This window comes from Bos taurus, chromosome Y (assembly GCF_002263795.3).
Source record: "Bos taurus isolate L1 Dominette 01449 registration number 42190680 breed Hereford chromosome Y, ARS-UCD2.0, whole genome shotgun sequence".
In the NCBI taxonomy this organism is placed as follows: domain Eukaryota; kingdom Metazoa; phylum Chordata; class Mammalia; order Artiodactyla; family Bovidae; genus Bos; species Bos taurus.
Genome location: NC_082638.1, coordinates 22,898,719 through 22,917,500, shown reverse-complemented (window position 1 = coordinate 22,917,500; position 18,782 = coordinate 22,898,719). Strand labels below are relative to the sequence as shown.

Sequence of the window (18,782 nt, the reverse complement as noted above, 5' to 3'; positions counted from 1 at the left end):
CAGACACAAACCATGTGCACAGTCGCAAGGGCACAGGCCTTAGAAAAGCACACAGACACAGACACACACACACAAACCGGTTGCACAGTTGCCAGGGCCCAGGGCTGAGAGTGGCACACACACACACACACACAAATATACACATACACATAAACTGGTGCACAGTCACCAGTGCACAAGGCTGAGAACAGCACACACACACACACACACACAAACAAACAGGTTTCACAGTCGCCAGGGCACAGAGCTGAGAACAGCACACACACAAACACACAGACACAAACCAGGTGCACAGTCGCAAGGGCACAGGCCTTAGAAAAACACACACACACAGACACACAAACACACACAAACCGGTTGCACAGTCGCCAGGGCACAGGGCTGAGAGTGGCACACACACACACACACGCACAAGCCGGTTGCACTGTCACCAGGGCACAGGGCTGAGAACAGCACACACACACACACAAACCAGTTGCACAGTTGCCAGGGCATAGGGCTGAGAATGGCACACACACACACACACACACACACACACACACACCAGTTGCACAGTTGCCAGGGCACAGGGCTGAGAACACTATCCGAGTCTACCAGGCAATTCCAGTGATGGTGTCCAGCAAACATACATCTGGATCTTGAAGCACCTCCTCTTGGAATTCCATGTGGATCAATGCAGGGCAACCTGCCCTGTTTTTGCACAGCATATAATGACCTGAGAATGAGCTTTCTTACTTTCTTTGTGTGTGTGTGTGTGTGTGTGTGTGTGTGTGTGTGCTGTTCTCAGCCCTGTGCCATGGCGACTGTGCAACTGGTTTGTGTGTGTGTGTGTGTGTGTGTGTGTGTGTGTGTGTGTGTAGGTGTGTGTGCCGTTCTGAGCCTTGTGCCCTGGTGCCTGTGCAACCAGTTTGTTTGTGTGTCTGTGTGTGTGTGTGCTGTTCTCAGCCCTGTGCCTGGCGACTCTGCACAGGTTTGTGTGTGTGTGTGTGTGTGTGTGTGTGTGTGTGTTAGAGCTGTTTTCACCCTGTGATCTGGCGATGGTGAATATTCAGAGTTTTTTCCCTTAGTATTGACTGGTTGGATCTCCTTGCTGTCCAAGGGACTCCGAGAGTCTTCTCCAACACCACAATTGAAAAGCATCCATTCTTTGGCACTCAGCCTTCTTTATGATCCAGCTGTCACATCCATACATGACTTTCGAAAAACCATAGCTTTGAGTAGATGGACTTTGTCAGAAAAGTAATGTGTATGTTTTTAATATTGTGTCTAGGTTTGTTATAGCTTTTCTTCATAGGGGCAAATACCTTTTAATTTCAAGGCTTCAGTCACCATCCACAATCATTTTGGACCCCAAGCAACTAAAGTCTGTCACTGTTTCCATCATTTCCCTGTACAAATTTAACTGTTTCCCACGATTTTTGCTGATTAGTATGTTCATTATCATTTACTTCCAAATATATCCTAATATTATATTTTTAAGACAAAGATTATATATTCTATGAGCTTTCCTGATCGCTCAACTGATGCACTTTCCAGCCAATGCAGGAGACACAAGAGGCTGAGGTATGATTCTGGGTCAGGAAGATACCCTGGAGAATAATGGCAATCAGCTCTAGTAGTCTTGCCTGAAAATTCCATGGAGATATATATATTATGTATTAATATGTTTATTGATAATTACCAAATGAATGGCATTTTAAAAGATGTTTCTTTGTCAGTTTCTCATTATTGCATTATGGTCAGATCACACCTTCTAAATATTATTGACCATTTGTATTTGAAGATTTCCATTCAGTTAAGTATACAAAACTTTAGATTCCCATTCCAGTGAAGTAAAAATGAAGTGGGTGTGATGTACAGAAAATACTTGCAATGTCTAAACTATATCTGTGTAAAATGACCTCCTTTAAGCCTCCCAATTATTCCTGTATCTTTCAGTAGGGTACCTTTAACTAAGTTCCAGGTTTTATTAAATTTTACCAGTTTTTCCACAACTGTTCTTTTCCAGGTTCATGTCCCATATGTGATGCCAAATTGCATGAGGATATATACCGAAAAGCTACAGATACCTCCCTTAGTTTACTCTGGTCTTCAGTTCAGTCCAGTCACTCAGTCGTGTCTGACTCTTTGCTACCTCATGAATCGCAGCACGCCAGAGCCCCTGTCCATCACCAACTCCCGGAGTTCACTGAGACTCACATCCATAGTGTCAGTGATGCCACCCAGTCATCTCATCCTCTGTCGTCCCCTTCTCTTCCTGCCCTCAATCTCTCCCAGCATCAGAGTCTTTTCCAATGAGTCAACTCTTCACATGAGGTGGCCAAAGTACTGGAGTTTCAACTTTAGCATCATTCCTTCCAGAGAAATCCCAGGGCTGATCTCCCTCTGGTCTTAGCAGTTTCTTAAACTTTCCTTGCTTTTCATGACTTTTGACAATTTTCAGGAGTCCTTCAGGGACAGGTATTTTGCAGAATGACTCTCAATATGGGTTTGGTATGTTTCTCCTGGTTGCACAGGGGTTTATATATTTTTAGAACTATACCTCCAAGGCAATATATCTTTCTCATTACTTCCCATCAAGGATTCATACTATCAATATGACTTACCACTAGTTCCTCTGCTATAAAGTTATCTCTTTCCCCCTGACATATTCTGTCCTTTGGAAACAAGTCACTAAACCCAGCCTATACCTGGAGAGGGGCATGGACTCTCAAATTGAGGAAAATATCTAAGAGATTCACAAATTATTGAGTATAAAATTAATTGAAACACATTTATAAGGAAGATCTGGTTCCTCAAGCAATAGCTTTTAATTTTAAATTAATTAAATAAAAGTAAATTTTAATAGGTTTCCCAGGTGGTGATAGTGATAAGGAACCTGCCTCCCAATACAGGAGACATAAAAAATATGGGCTCAATCCCTGGGTCGGGAATATCCCCTGGAATGGGAAATGGCAACCCACCCCAGTATTATTGCCTACAGAATCCCATGGACTTAGAAGAGCCTGACGGGCTACAGTCCGTGGGGTCACAAAGAGTTGGACAGGACTGAGAATGTTCAAACTACGGCACAGTTGGACTCATCAGACATGCTAGTAAAGTAATGCTCAAAATCTCCCAAGCCAGGCTTCAGCAATACATGAACCGTGAACTTCCTGATGTTCAAGCTGGTTTTAGAAAAGGCAGAGGAACCAGAGATCAGATGCCAACATCTGCTGGATCATAGAGAAAGCAAGAGAGTCCCATAAAAACATCCATTTCTGCTTTATTGACTACGCCAAAGCCTTTGACTTTGTGGATCACAATAAATTGTGGAAAATTCTGAAAGAGAAGGGAATACCAGACCACTTAACCTGCCTCTTAAGAAACTTGTATGCAGGTCAGGAAGCAACAGTTAGAGCTGGACATGGAACAACAGACTGGTTCCAAATAGGAAAAGGAGTATGTCAAGGCTGTCTATTGTCACTCTGCTTATTTAACTTATATGCAGAGTACATCATGAGACACACTGGTCTGGAAGAAACACAAGCTGGAACCAAGACTGTCAGGAGAAATATCAATAACCTCAGATACGCAGATGACACCACCCTTAAGGCAGAAAGTGAAGAGGAACTAAAAAGCCTTTTGATGAAATTGAAAGTGAAGAGTGAAAATGTTGGCTTAAAGCTCAACATTCAGAAAATGAAGATCATGGCATCCAATCTCATCACTTGATGGGAAATAGATGGGGAAACAGTGGAAGCAGTGTCAGACTTTATTTTTTGGGGCTCCAAAATCACTGCAGATGATGACTGCAGCCATGAAATTAAAAGACGCTTAATCCTTGGAAGGAAAGTTATGACCAACCCATATAGCTTGTTCAAAAGCAGAGACATTACTTTGCCAACAGAGGTCGTCTAGTCAAGGCTATGGTTTTCCCTGTGGTCTTGTATGGATGTGAGATTTGGACTGTGAAGAAGGCTGAGGGCTGAAGAACTGATGCTTCTGAACTGTGGTGTTGGAGAAGACTCTTGAGAGTCCCTTGGATTGCAAGGAGATCCAACCAGTCCATTCTGAAGGAGATCAGCCCTGGGATTTCTTTGGAAGGAATGGTGCTAAAGCTGAAACTCCAGTACTTTGACCACCTCATGCAAAGTGTTGACTCATTGGAAAAGCCTCTGATGCTGGGAGGGATTGGGGGCAGGAGCAGAAGGGGATGACAGAGGATGAGATGGCTGGATGGCATCACTGACTCGATGGACGTGAGTCTGGGTGAACTCTGGGAGTTGGTGATGGACACGGAGGCCTGGCATGTTGCGATTCATGGGGTCACAAAGAGTTGAATGCAACTGAACTGACCTGAACTGCAGTGACTGAGCACACACAAGGATTTAATACCTCTGTCACATTAGCTACATTTTAATATCTCTGAAGTGGCATATTAGACAAGGAGAGAGAAAACCTTTTCATTGAGAATTCCCTAATGATCCAGTAGTTAGGGCTTTGTGTTTGCAATGGAGGGGCAGAAATTCAATCCCTGGTTGAAGATCTATGATTCCTTAAGCCTTACAGGAAACAAACAAAAATTCCTACAAGATGAACACCCCGACTGAAAAATCAGATAAAGTATATAAATACATTACCTCACAGAAGAGAAAAATATGCATTTATATATGTGAAAACCTGATCATCCTCATTAGGGAATACATGTAACAATGATTTAAAAAATTTATATTGCTACCAAAATGTCTGTGAATAGCATTTACTTAGATCATTGTTTTGCCAAGCTTTCTTCTTTTCAAATGTAGTGCACATTAACATATGAAACTGCTTTAGCTCTGTCTCAAAAAGTTTGCTATTTTCAATATCATTCCTTTTTTCATAACAATTTCACTTAGGAGCTACAAGTTATTTAGGTTCAGAAGCAGGAATCAGTTCAGTTTAGTTCAGTCACTCAGTCATGTCCGACTCTTTGCAACCCCATGAATCGCAGCATGCCAGGCCTCCCTGTCCATCGCCAACTCCCGGAGTTCACTCAGACTCACGTCCATCGAGTCAGTGATGCCAGCCAACCATCTCATCCTCTGTCATCCCCTTCTGCTCCTGCCCCCAATTCCTCCCAGTGTCAGAGTCTTTTCCAATGAGTCAACTCTTCGCATGACCTCATGCCAAAGTACTGGAGTTTCAGCTGTAGCACCATTCCTTCCAAAGAAATCCCAAGGCTGATCTCCTTTAGAATGGACTAGTTGGATCTCCTTAAAGTCCAAGGGACTCTCAAGAGTCTTCTCCAACACTACAGTTCAAAAGCATCAATTCTTCAGCGCTCAGCTTTCTTCACAGTCCAACTCTTACATCCATACATGACCACAGGAAAAACCATAGCCTTGACTAGATGGACCTTTGTTGGCAAAGTAATGTCTCTGCTTTTGAATATGCTATCTAGGTTGGTTATAACTTTCCTTCCAAGGAGTAAGTGTCTTTTAATTTCATGGCTATTTTGTATCTGTCAGTAACAAATCTGCCTGCAATGCAGGAGACCCAGGTTTGAACGCTGGGTCAGGAAAATACTATGGAGAAGGAAATGCCAAGCCATTGTGGTATTCTTGCCTGGGAAAACCCATGGACATGGAGACTGGTGGGCTAGAGTGTGTGGGGTTGCAAGAGTCAAATACCACTTAGCAACTTTACCACTACCACATGGATTATCAGAAAATCTCATATCCATATATACAGATATAGCTATCTTAGAGAAATTACTGTGAAACACATACACATGTTCATAGGCAGCTTATTCAAAAAGGCAAAATTAAAGCCTCAAATTTTAGGCACAGTAAATGGACATATAAGACTATGCCCATTCATCCAAGGGAATTCTACCCAGTAATGAAAAGGAATGTTCCACAGCTACATGTAATAAGAATGCATCTCACTTATTTGAAAGAAAACAAAGACCAGGGGAACAGAAATTCTGTTGTGTGATTCTATCTATTTAAAATTTGAAACAAAGGAAAATGAATACCTGGTGCTAGAGTTCAGAGAAATGGTTACTTTGGGGATCAGAGAGAAGCCAGGAAGGAACATGGAGATTTCAAAGCTACTTGATGGTGGAGAGATGAAGCCAGTACAATCTCAGTTACAGTAAATCCAGACTTTATTTTTTAGGGCTCCAAAATAACTGTGGACTGCTACTGAGGCCCTGAAATTAAAAGACACTCTTTGGAAGAAAAGCTGTGACAAATGTAGATAGCATCTTAAAAGACAGAGACATTACTGTGCCAACTAATGTCCATAAAGTCAAAGCTATAGTTTTCCCAGGAGTCAGATACAGATGGAAGAGCTGGACTGAAGGCTGAATGCTGAATTGATCTGTTTGAACTGTGGTCCTGGAGAATGGAGAAGACTCTGGAGAGTCCCTTGGACTGCAAGGAGATCCAACCAGTCAATCCTAAGGGAAATCAACCCTGAATGTTCAGTGGAAGAACTGATGCTGAAGCTCCAATAATTTGGTCACCTGATGGGAAGAGTCAACTTATTGGAAAAAACCCTGATGCTGGGAAATATTGAAGGAAGGAGCACAAAACATGACAGAGGACAAGATGGTTGGATGGCATCAGCAACCCAATGGAATGAGTTTGAGCAAGCTTCAGGAGACGGTGATGGACAGGGAAGCCTGGTGTACTGAAGTTTATAGGGTCACAGGGAGTCAGACATGACTGAGCAACTGAACAAAAGCCAAGCAGGGTCTTTATGTACAGCTGGCTGAACCTCAATAGGGCTGTTTTGAATTTCTGGAGGTGGGTAGAACATAGTTTTTAGCCAGATCCCTTGCTGCAACACGTCTGGAGTAGTTTGTGTTGGTAGTCAATCTTCTTTGTAGTTTTTCTGGGTGGCACTCGGGAGTCAGTGTTCCTCACAATGATGGATGCTGTCTCTCTTAGGGAAATCAACTCAGTCTCAGCTGAACTGAAGTTTGGATCATGACCTCTGTTTCAGTAGGCAACCCTTGCAATTGTTCTGGCTTTTTGAATGGCTGATGATTATTGGTTTGATGCTCTGTATTTTCCTTTGGCTTCAATAACTGTAGTAGGCACTTGGAACATGGAAAGACCCTCTTGTTCCAGTGCCTCCAAGTGTGATTTACGAAGGATATCACCAGTTTGAAAAATTTGAGGCAAAACAGACAAAGCAAATTGTTTGTGTTTCCATGCCATGTTCTAAAATTTGCCTCTGTATCAGCAAAGGCTGAAGATCTGTAATTGCAAATGTGGCATTCATAAGGTGTTTTGCCAGGTTTGTGACTGTCCTTCATGTGTTGTAAGAGAACCTGATGTGTTTCGAAGGACAGTTCACAGATTTTACAGACCGTGGAGGGCTCCCCAGAAGTGTGGACACTTTCAATGTGATACTGCAGCTGGAATGGGCTGGGAAACTGGCGGTTGCAGTGCTGGCCAGTAGTGTGGATTTCCTAGCTGTCACCCTTCTGCTTCTCAAACTCCAGATGGTTCCTCACCTGGGTCATAAACTTGACATTTTTTAGAACTCTCAAGCAGCTGAGGCTTGTGAGTCACACAGCTCAGCTAGGGTTGTGAGTCACTCAGCTCAGCTGAGGCTGTGTGAGTCTTCTGTTCTGGCTGCCTATCTCTTGTATGCTGTCCACAGTAAAAGTCATCAAGTAGCATGATCAGATTTCATTTCATGGGACCAACAATCTTGCTCTGACTTGCTAGAGTCAAAAAGTCTGTTTTCTCCAGCCCTTCCAAACTACATGTGCTGTCTGGATCCATAAGACTGAAGCATGTCTGGTCATTTACGTGAATCTGTGAAAATGGTGTCTCACCATAAACATGGCTTGGTGAGGTCAAGAGACCTTCCAAGGTCATAATCATATTATTTGTAGAATAGACTCCTGGAGGGGCCATGGTGAATTCAGGTCCCCCTGGGATTCCATTTCTGAGTCTGGTCACTCTGTTCAAATGTTAGAAATGACTGGCTTTGAACTTGAATCCAGGTGTCACTCTCTGTGGTTTTAGTTAACCCTGAGGGTTGTTCTCTGAAAATATTAAATGGAAAATTCCAGAGAGAAATAACTCATAAATTGTAAATTGCATGTCATTTTGAGGAGTGTGATTGGAATCTCACACCATCCTGCTTCCTCCTGCCCAAAATGTGAATCGTTCCTTAGTCCTGCACATCCCACTCGGTTGTTACTTGTTTACCACAATGACTGTTGAGATGTCACAGAGCTGTGACCAAATCACCCTTATTTTACTCAATAATGAACCCAAAGCATATTAGAGTGATGCTGGCCATTTAGACATGCTAGAGGGAATCCATTAAGTGCTACATTTAAGTGAAAATATCAAAGTTCTCAATTTGATTAAAAAGAGAACAGTTGCATGCTGAGGTTGCTAAGATCTGTGGTGAATGTGAAGAAGAGAAAAGAAATCTGTATTAGTTTTGCTGTTAAACCTCAAACTGCAAAAGGTATGGCCACAGAGTGCAGTAAGTGCTTGCTGCTGCTGCTGCTTCTGCTGCTAAGTCACTTCAGTCATGTCCGACTCTGTGCGACCCCATGGACTGTAGCCCACCAGGGTCCTCTGTCCCTAGGATTTTCCAGGCAAGAACACTGGAGTGGGTTGCCATTTCATTCTCCAATGCATGGAAGTGAATAGTGAAAGTGAAGTCACTTCAGTTGTGTCTGACTCTGTGCGACCCCATGGACTGTAGCCCACCAGGGTCCTCTGTCCATGGGATTTTCCAGGCAAGACTACTGGAGTTGGGTGCCATTGACTTTAGGGTGAAAAACATCAGTAAATTAGTACAGTAATATATTTTACATGGAAACTTTCACAAAACTTCTATAAAAGTATACTGTTATAATTGTTCTATGTTATTATTATACTTTCCCTGGTGACTTAGATGGTAAATTGTCTGCCTACAATTCAGGAGACCCGGCTTCAATCCCTGGGTTGGGAAGATCCTTCACAACAGGAAATGGCAACCGACTCCAGAATCCGTGCCTGGGAAATCCCATGGACAGAGGAGAGTAGTAAGGTGCAGTCCAAGGGGTTGTAGAGTCGGAAACGACTGAGCAACTTCACTTTCACTTTCCTGTCATTATTAGTTGCCAATCTCTTACTGTACTTTTATAAAATAAACTGCATCACAGGTATGTTTGTATAGCAAAAACACTGTGTATATAGGGTTTGATACTACGTGAGGTTACAGATATCCACTGGGGGTCTTGGAACTTACTCTGTGCAGATAAGTGGTGATGATTCTATTTCTTTCAAAAGACAAAATTAGTACTTGATTGAATCATTGGCTGAAACATTGAGATAACTATTAACACCCTTTTTTTATACATAAGGAAACATCTCAAACTCAGTTAAGTGACATGACAGTTTTAAACTTTCTTCCCCAGCCCCAACTTTTGCCTTGTCTCCCCATGATGGCCCAGTGCTCCTGTCACTCTACAGGAGAGCTGGTAGGTGCCATTTTGCTATAGTTCTCCAATAGCACTCAGAAATGCTGAACAACATAAAATGTCTAAAAGAGCCCTCATCTGTCCCTTGGGGCTGCCCCTCACGCCCTCCTCTCTCTGAGTCCAGAAGGCATCGGACTCTATTCATGGATCAAAAATATATAAAAAAAAAATCCAGAAAGTTCTAACAACAAAACTTGAACCATATATATATATATATTTGTGTACTTGAAACTATTTACAGAGCACTGACATTGTATTAAGTATTATAAGGAATCTGGGGATAATTTAAAGCATGTGGGAGCACCCCCTTAAGTTACATGCAAAGACTACACCATTTTATATAAGAGACTTGCACTGCCATGCATTTTGGTATCTGTGGGTGCAGGGTTCCTGGACCCAATCTCCCAAGGGCACCGAGGAGAGAGGACGGGGCCTTCTCAGGACTTCTGCTGCTCTCCCTGCCTAGGATGCTGTCTCAAGTACCATCACCCAGCTCCTGATCTGTCACGGTCCACAGTTTGTCTGCCAAGCTTGCCCGACCATGATGTCAGAAATTACAGCCTTCTCCCACTCACATGCCATATTCAACTCCAGAGCTATTGGGTTGCTATATTTTTGTTTCTAGAACAACATGTGGCATCTGTCAGTGTTATATGTCTGCTACAAAAATAAACAGTAACTCTTAATAATACAATCATTTGTCTGTATCACAGGCTCGACCCACTAATTCCTGGATCCCCAGGTACTTACACTTGATCTTAGCCAAAAGGCTGAGAAGCAGTTTTCCCTAGCATTTCATGAAATCCAAATCTTAATGACTTAAAACTATCACACAAGGGAGAGTGTCAGCCAGTATGTAGCTGGATGATGTCAGGACCAGTTGTAGTCATTGAAACAAAAGATACGTAACACAATTTCTCTCCATATAATACATTTTTCGATAGCTTCCATGCCATTAACAGGTTTCGCTGACATTTACGACCATTCTAAAGTTTACATTTGACCATTTCTGATACCAGATCACATTTCATCAGTAGCATACCATAGTTTGCTTGGCTAAATGGTGGCTCTAGCAGTAAAGGACCCTCCTGCCAATGCAGAAGACTTAAGAGACACAGGTTCAATCTCTGGGTCAGGAAGACCCCCTGGAGGAGGGCATGACAACCCACTCCAGTATTCCTGCTTGAAGAATCCTGTGGACAGAGGAGACTGCTGAGCTACAGTCCATAGAGTTGGAAGAGTCAAACATGACTGAAGCAACAGCACATACACACATTCATATGTATATAAATATATATTTTATAGTGGTGTGAAAAATAATGCTTCGGGCCTTCCTGGTGATCCAGTACTTAAGACTCCTCACTCCAAGCCAGGGGGCATGGCTTCAATCCCTGGGCAGGGACCTATGACCCCACATGCCACAGATAAGATTTGATCAGTCACTCAGTTGTGTCCAACTCCTTGCGACCCCGTGAATTGCAGCACGGCAGGCCTCCCTGTCCATCACCAACTCCTGGAGTTCACCCAGACTCATGTCCATCGAGTCAGTGATGCCATCCAGCCATCTCATCCTCTGTCGTCCCCTTCTCCTCCTGCCCCCCAATCCCTCCCAGCATCAGAGTCTTTTCCAATGAGTCAACTCTTCGCATGAGGTGGCCGAAGTACTGGAGTTTCAGCCTTAGCATCATTCCTTCCAAATAAATCCCAGGGTTGATCTCCTTCAGAATGGACTGGTTGGATCTCCTTGCAGTCCAAGGGACTCTCAAGAGTCTTCTTCAACACCACAGTTCAAAAGCATCAATTCTTCAGCCCTCAGCCTTCTTCACAGTCCAACTCTTACATGCATACATGATCACAGGGAAAACCATAGCCTTGACTAGACGACCTCTGTTGGCAAAGTAATGTCTCTGCTTTTGAATATGCTATCTAGGTTGGTCGTAACTTTGCTTCCAAGGAGTAAGCATCTTTTAATTTCATAGCTGCAGTCACCATCTGTAGTGATTTTGGAGCCCAGAAAAATAAAGTCTGACATTGTTTCCACTGTTTCCGCATCTATTTCCCATGAAGTGATGAGACTGGATGCCATGATCTTCGTTTTCTGAATGTTGAGCTTTAAGCCAAATTTTTCACTCTCCACTTTCACTTTCATCAAGAGGCTTTTGAGTTCCTCTTCACTTTCTGCCATAAGGGTGGTGTCATCTGCATATCTGAGGTTATTGATATTTCTCCCAGCAATCTTGATTCCAGCTTGTGTTTGGCAAAAACAAACAAACAAAACACCAAATAATGTTGTAGATTACAGGTGATGTCTTCTTAGATTTAATGAAGATTCTATTTTTCATAAGCAGAATCCAGCCTACTAAATTCGTGTAGCAAGCCACTAATGCTATGCTAGCTGCCTTATATAGGCAAATGGTTTAGAAAGGGATTGACAAATTGGCATGCCTCCTGTTTGTTTTTTTCTCCCAACCAGCAAGTTAAGAATGATTTTTATGTTTTAGTTTTTTTTTTTAACTTTTAAAAATACGTTTAATATTTTTACTTTTTTATTTTATTTGGGGGAAACAAAGGAACATTTTGTGACATGTAAAAATTATATGATGTCTAAATTTCAGTGTCACAAATAAAGTTTTTTTGGAACACAACTGCGATCATTTGCCACTGCACAAGGTTGTTTCACACTGCTAATGGCAAAGACCGAATGGACCTTAATTCCTGGTTACTTTCTAGCCCTTTATAGAGAAATTTTGCAGACTCATGACTTCAGAGAACAAAATGAAGTATTCCAAACCCCATGGCTCACCAGCTGCTGATGTCCAGTTGACTCAGTGAAGCTAAACATATCCCATTCTGAGCCCCAGTGGCGGGTGAAGCTGGAGTGTTTTTGTCTCCACGTCCCAGAGAGATTTCTCTGGAAATACCAGCACCACTTCCTGTGTCCAGTGTCCATGAACCCCTACAGTGAGGCTGTTTCAGGAGATTCCAAATCTTTTAAAGCCCATTCTAACCCAATCCATAGTATCCAACCCGGGCTCCAAACAGGTTTCTGAAACAGTTTTCCCCCATCGAGTCTTTCAACTAGAAATCTTTCTACCAAGTTGCTAGAGAGAGGAAAGAATGTGGATGGGGCTTCAGGGCTTCACCCAGGGGCTATTGTCCAGGTCTCAGGGTGGTGAGAGTCTCCACTTCTCTCTCTGGCATCCAGAGGCCCACCACTTTATCTCCAATTTATCTGCAATTGTAGTTATTTGGGGTTCAATAGCTTAAGGACAGGGGAAGGCGGTCTACACAGCTATTCCGACAGAGCTCAGGCTGATATCAGGAACCTAAAAAGGCAGGGGTCCTCTTCCAATGCCAGAAAATTCACCAGCTGCAAACAGCAAACCCCTGTATTCTTCCAGGGGCAAGGGGGATAGGTTGTGGGGGCAGAGCGGGCAAGGTGGGAGGGCAGGAAGCAAGCTTACTCCCAAGTGATCTGCACTTGAAGATTCAGCACCTGCTGGATTCCTGGGGTCCTCATCATGGATTTCATGCTGAACTCCAGGAGCTTGATCTAGGCAAGGGCTCATGCTTTCTAAAACCATGTCGGGGTGCTAGGTCACACCCTGGTCCCCCTCCTTCTCCCTTCCTTCCTCACTCCCCCTCTTCTCTCTCCTTCCCCTTTGCACCACTTAGATTATATCTCAAGCTTTCCCTCCCACTGCCTTTACAGCCTTATGCACACAGATTCTTAGGAGGAGGGAGGGTTTTAGAGAAGAAATATGTGTATTTCCATTTCTTATAAGGTAACAGTCACTGAATTAGAAAAAAAATGAAGTTCAATAATGAACGTGATCTCAAGAGCTATAAACAGATATAACATCAAAAATACCGTTCTTATCAAATCAACATGTGTTCACCTTAAATTTATAAAATATATGTCCATTACATCTCAATGAAACAGGAAAAAAAAAAAACCCTGACCATTAGAAAGAGATCATTTTATACTCTTTTAAGATGGTTGATGGTGAGTGCTGTGTCTAGTTGCTCAGTTGTGTCTGACTCTTTGTGACCCCATGGACTGTAGTCAACCAGGCTCCTCTATCCATGGAATTCTCCAGGCAAAAATACTGAAGTGGGTTGCCATGTCTTTCTGCAATGCTGGTGATTATGAAAACCCAAGGCTAGGGAATGCCCTGGTGGTTCAGTGGTTGAGAATCTGCCTTCCAAGGCAGGGAGCATAGATTTGATCCATGATTGGGGAAATAAGATCCCACAACACAGAGGGCAGTAGAACCCACAAAGGATGCTGCATGCCACAACTAATACCCAAGGCACCCAAATAAGTAAATAAAAATAAATATTTGAAAAAACTCTATGTTATTTACATTCTTCTGGATATATTTGAAAGCATGATATTAACAGTTTTATTTATTTATGGAAGCACCATGAGACTTCCTTCAGGATCTTAGTTTCCTGTCCAGGGACTGACCCAGGTCACCAGAGTGAAAGCATTGAGCACTAAGCACTGGTTTCCCAGAGAATTCCTAGTTTTATTTACTTAAAGGGTTTATTCTTATTGTATGCAAAAGCTGCATCCTTTGCAGTGTTTACACTTACAACAAAAACATTTTGGGTGTCAATTATAAAATGTTTGCAAAAACTTAAGGGAAAGAAAGGAAAATTTTGACTACTTATTTATGCTTCTAGGCTTCCCTGATGGCTCAGACAGTAAAAAATCTGCTTGCAGTACAGGAGACCAAGGTTTGATCCCTGGGTCAGGAAGACATCCTGGAGAAGGGAAAGGCTAGCCACTCCAGTATTCTTGCCTGGAGAATTCCATGTACAGAGGAGCCTGTAGAGCTATTATCCATGGGTTTGCAAAGAGCCGAACACAACTGGCCAACTAACACGTTCATTTTCATATGCTTCTAGAAATTGCTCAAATTTCAGAATCACCTGGGACATTGTTAAACATAGAGATTCCAGGGCTGCATATCACATCTCAGAAACTCAGATTGCCAGAGGAGAGGGCCTGGGAATCTGAAAGTTCAGTGTTTGCCACACTTGATTCTGTAGTGAAGTGAATCCCAGGGTGTAAAATCCTCCAATACTTTGGGAAAGATTGATCTCTGGTGTCGCAGAGGTATAGAATCCACCTGTTAATGCAGGAGACCTGGGTTCAATCTCTGAGTTGCAAAGATCCCCTGGAGGAAGAAATGGCAACCCACTCCAGTATTCTTGCCTGGGAAATCCCATGGACAGAAGAGCCTGGCAGGCTACTGTCTATGGGGTCACAAAAGAGTCAGACACAACTTAGCAATGAAACCACAACAATGAAAGTGAAAGTCACTCAGTGGTGTCTGTCCCTTCATGACTCCATGGACAATACAGTCCATGGAATCCTCCAGGCTAGAATACTGCAGTGGGTAACATTTTCCTTCTCCAGGGGATCTTCCCAACCCTGGGTAAAGCCAGGTCTCCCATATTGCAGGCAGGTTCTTTACCAGTTGAGCTACAAGGGGAGAACAACAATAAAAAACATGTTTAAAATACCCAAGAATCTACTCCTTCAGGAAACCCTGAGGGTGGAGGGTCAAGAATTCATTTTTTCATCATTGGACACATTGACCACCTGCCTTGGGAGGAGCAGGTTATTGGTAATTCAATACACCAATCACATGTTGTTGCTTGAGCTGGGAGCTTCATTCTCCCCACCACCCTTCAGAGATTCTAGGACTCCCACACATTCTCTGACAGCGTCTAGATGTCCTTCATATTGAAAGAAGTTAGGGTATAAGCAAAGCCAAGCGATCTGGGTCCAAACTTCTCAATTTGGGCCACACTTTCAAATCTCCTGGGCTGTGATTCTTAACCCTCAGTGAATCTAAGGAATTGCTATGTGTTTTGTCCAAAAACACATTCTTGTCCAACAGTTGTAGGTCTGAGTTTCTCACAAGCTCCAGGTGTTGCCCAGGCTGCATAAGGTGTCATATTAAACAGTGAGTATTAGAGAGCTTTTGAAAAGTACTGATGTTCTGGTTGACTCTGCCAATCTTACTCCATACCCACAGAATCAGTATCTCCAAGAATTGGACCAGGGAGTCAATGTTATTAAAGGTCTCAGACATTTCTAAGGAGCAGGTATATTGCAAATGTGCAGCCAGGCAAATCACCCCACCATCAACCCTGTTTTGGGCTTTACTGTGTCCTGAAAATTCCATATGTTGAGGGGACTTTCACAGTGGTCCAGTGGCTAAGAATCTGCACTTCCAGTGCAAGGGGCTGGGCTCCAGTCCCTGGTCAGGGGACTAGATCCCACATGCTGCCAGGAAGACCAAAGCCCCCATGTGAAACAACTAAGACCTGGTGCAGTCAAATTAATTAATTAATTAAAAATATATCTGTAGAAGTCCTAGCACCCAACACTTTGGAATGTAACCATATTTGGAAATAATACCTTTAACAAGGTGATTAAGTTAAAACAAGGTCGCTAGGGTGGGCCCTAGTCCAATCTGATGGTTCTCCATATAAAAAGAGAGAGGGGAATTCCCTAGCAGGCCAGTGGTTAGGGCTCAGAACTTTCACTGTCAAGGGCCCAAAGTCAAATCGTGGTCTGGAAACTAAGACCCAGAAGGGAAGCATCACAGCTAGCAACAAAAAAAAAAAAAAAAAAAAGAGGAAATTAGGACACAAAAGACATCAAGGATGCTTGGACATAAAGGGACAGGAGGACACAAGAATGCAGCTGTCTATGCATCAAGGAAAGAGACCTCCAGAGACACCACACTGTCAACACCTTGATTCTGGGCTTCGGGCCTCCAAAACTGGGAGAAAACAGTTTTCTGTTGTTTAAATCTGAGGTATTTCTGGTGGCGACCTTAGTACCCTAACACATTCTTTAGATCGGGAGTCCCTAGAGAGGGCTCACCTCAAGGACAGGCAGGATGTACACAGGTGATGACTCAGCTCCCACGTGACTCCCACCCATCAACAAATGCCCACCCACCCAGATTTTCCAGGAGGAAGCCTGCTCCTGTGAAACACTTCTTGCAGACAATTGCTGCTAAAGGTCTCCACCCAACTCTCTTTCTGGCCCCAACATCTTTTACTTCTCTTCTAGACTGTGAGGGACAGAACCTTGAAAACAGAGTGAGGCCTGTGCTCAAACCATCCTGAATGTGAAAGGGAGTATGTCTTTTAATGGAAAAAAAAAAAAAAAAGGAATAAAACCCCAGAGCTGTCAAGCAGAATACAATGAAGCTTATCACCAGATGTACCAAAAAGCCTTCATACGTTAGGTTAGGAAAAAGCAGAGGACATGAGTTCAATCTCTTCTGCAGGTAAGGTTTCCAGGAATGAGGACAGCATGATTTCTGTAGATGGGTTGAGAGCAGGTGAATTTATTGAAAGGCATTTGAGTCTGTAGCCAGAAGAGGAATATGAGTGGAGGGGGTATGTCATCCTTCATTTCCCTCTACCTCCAGAAGTTTCTATGATATGGGCCATGATCACAGGGCTCCCAGAGTTCAGGGAGAGAGGAATGTTTGGTGACTTCATCAAAGCCTGACGCATAGAAGCTGCCTTTCAGAAGCCAACATCAGATTTCTGGGCCATCTGTCAGGCTCAAGAAATGACCTACTAGGAACTCTCTGGTAGTTCTGCAATGGTGAGGACTCTGTACTTTCACTGATGAGTGCATAGATTCTATCCTTAGTTGGGGTTAGAAGCCGCAAGCTTCATAGGCTGGCCAACAAACAAAACAAAAAAAGAAAGACAGACATGACCTATTCCCACTTTTCCTTCCATGGACAACTGCAGGGTCAACTCCAGTGCAGGTCCATTGCTGTGGTCAGGGAGGAAGCTCCCCGAGGCTTGTGACCATGGAGAGACATGTGATCAGCCTGAGTGTCCACCAACAGGGCTGGGCACCTCACACCAACTGAGCACCTGGTACCCAGTAGGAGATCAGCCCTACAGATAAGGGCTGTATGAGAAGTGGACTCTACAAGGTGGCCAGAAAGCACACCTTTCAAGAGGGCACTAATCCAGGTGGCCAGCCTGTTCCGATTTTATCCATCTCTAGGGGAGAGCCAGGCATTTCCATTGTTCTCACAAACCTTTTCCTCTTCTACTCTCCCTGGGACATCTTTATATCAAGAGATTGTTGTTGTTCATTTGCCCAGTTGTATCTGAAACCCCATGAACTGCAACATGCCAGGTCTTGCTGTCCATTACCATCTCCTGAAGTTTGCCCAAGTTCATGTCTATTGCATTGGTGATGCCATCCATCCATCTCATTCTCTATCACCCTCTTCTCCTTCTGCCCTCAATCTTGCCCAGAATCAGAGACTTTCCCAGTGAGTCAGCTGTTGCCATCAGATGATCAATATAGTGGACCTTCAGCTTCAGCATCATTCCTTCTAACAAGTATTCAGGGTTGATTTCCCTTAAGATTGACTGGTTTGATCTCCTTCTTGTCCAAGGGACACTCAGGAGTCTTCACCAGCACCACAACTCGAAGGCAAAAATCTGTGGCACTCTGCCTTCTTTGTGGTCCATCTCTCACAATCGTACATGACCACTAGGAAGACCATAGCCTTGACTATAGAGACCTTTGTCAGCAGAGTAATGTCTCTGCTTTTCCACACACTAAGTTTTTCACAGCTTTCCTGACAAGAAGCAACTGTCTTTTGATTTCATGGTTTCAATCACCATTGCAGTGATTGCACAGGCCAGGAACAGGAAATCTGTCAGTACTTCCACCTTTTCCCCTTTTATTTGCCATGGAGTAAGGGACCAGATGCCACAAACTTAGTTTTTTTTAATACTTGGTTTAAGCTGGCTATTTCACTCTCCTCCTTGATCCTCACCTCATCAGTCCAGAGCGTCTGGCTTCTTGCTACTTCTGCTCTCAGTTCTAATTCGCTTAGTAAGAAATCGTAAAAGGATGGTTTCACAGGTTAAATGCAAGGGTGGTACAGAGAGGGACTGAACCTTAATGGACCATGACACATTGCAAAACTCAATGACAACTTGCACCACCTGCTTACCCACATTATTAAAGGTAAAGTGAAAGTGTTAGTCCTGTCTGATTCTTTGTGACTCCATGTACTGTAGCCCAACAATTCCATAGGCTCCTCTATGGAATTATCCAGTAAAGAATACTGGAGTGGGTAACCACTCCCTTCTCCAGAGGATCTTCCCGATTCAGGGACTAAGCCTGAGTCTACTGCATTGCTGGTGGGTTCTTTACCATCTGAGCTACCAGGAAAGCTCAAATCAAAATGATACTAATTTCTAGGACATTCCTAGATTAAACTTTGGCTGGTCCATG

At 43.3% G+C, this 18,782-nt stretch overlaps 1 pseudogene; it reads right to left on the bottom strand.

Moving 5' to 3' along the window:
• The window catches only part of LOC132344452 (zinc finger protein 280A-like), a 138,232-nt pseudogene extending 125,246 nt beyond the window's left edge, over positions 1 to 12,986 (bottom strand).
• Between the last annotated feature and the right edge of the window lie 5,796 nt (positions 12,987 to 18,782).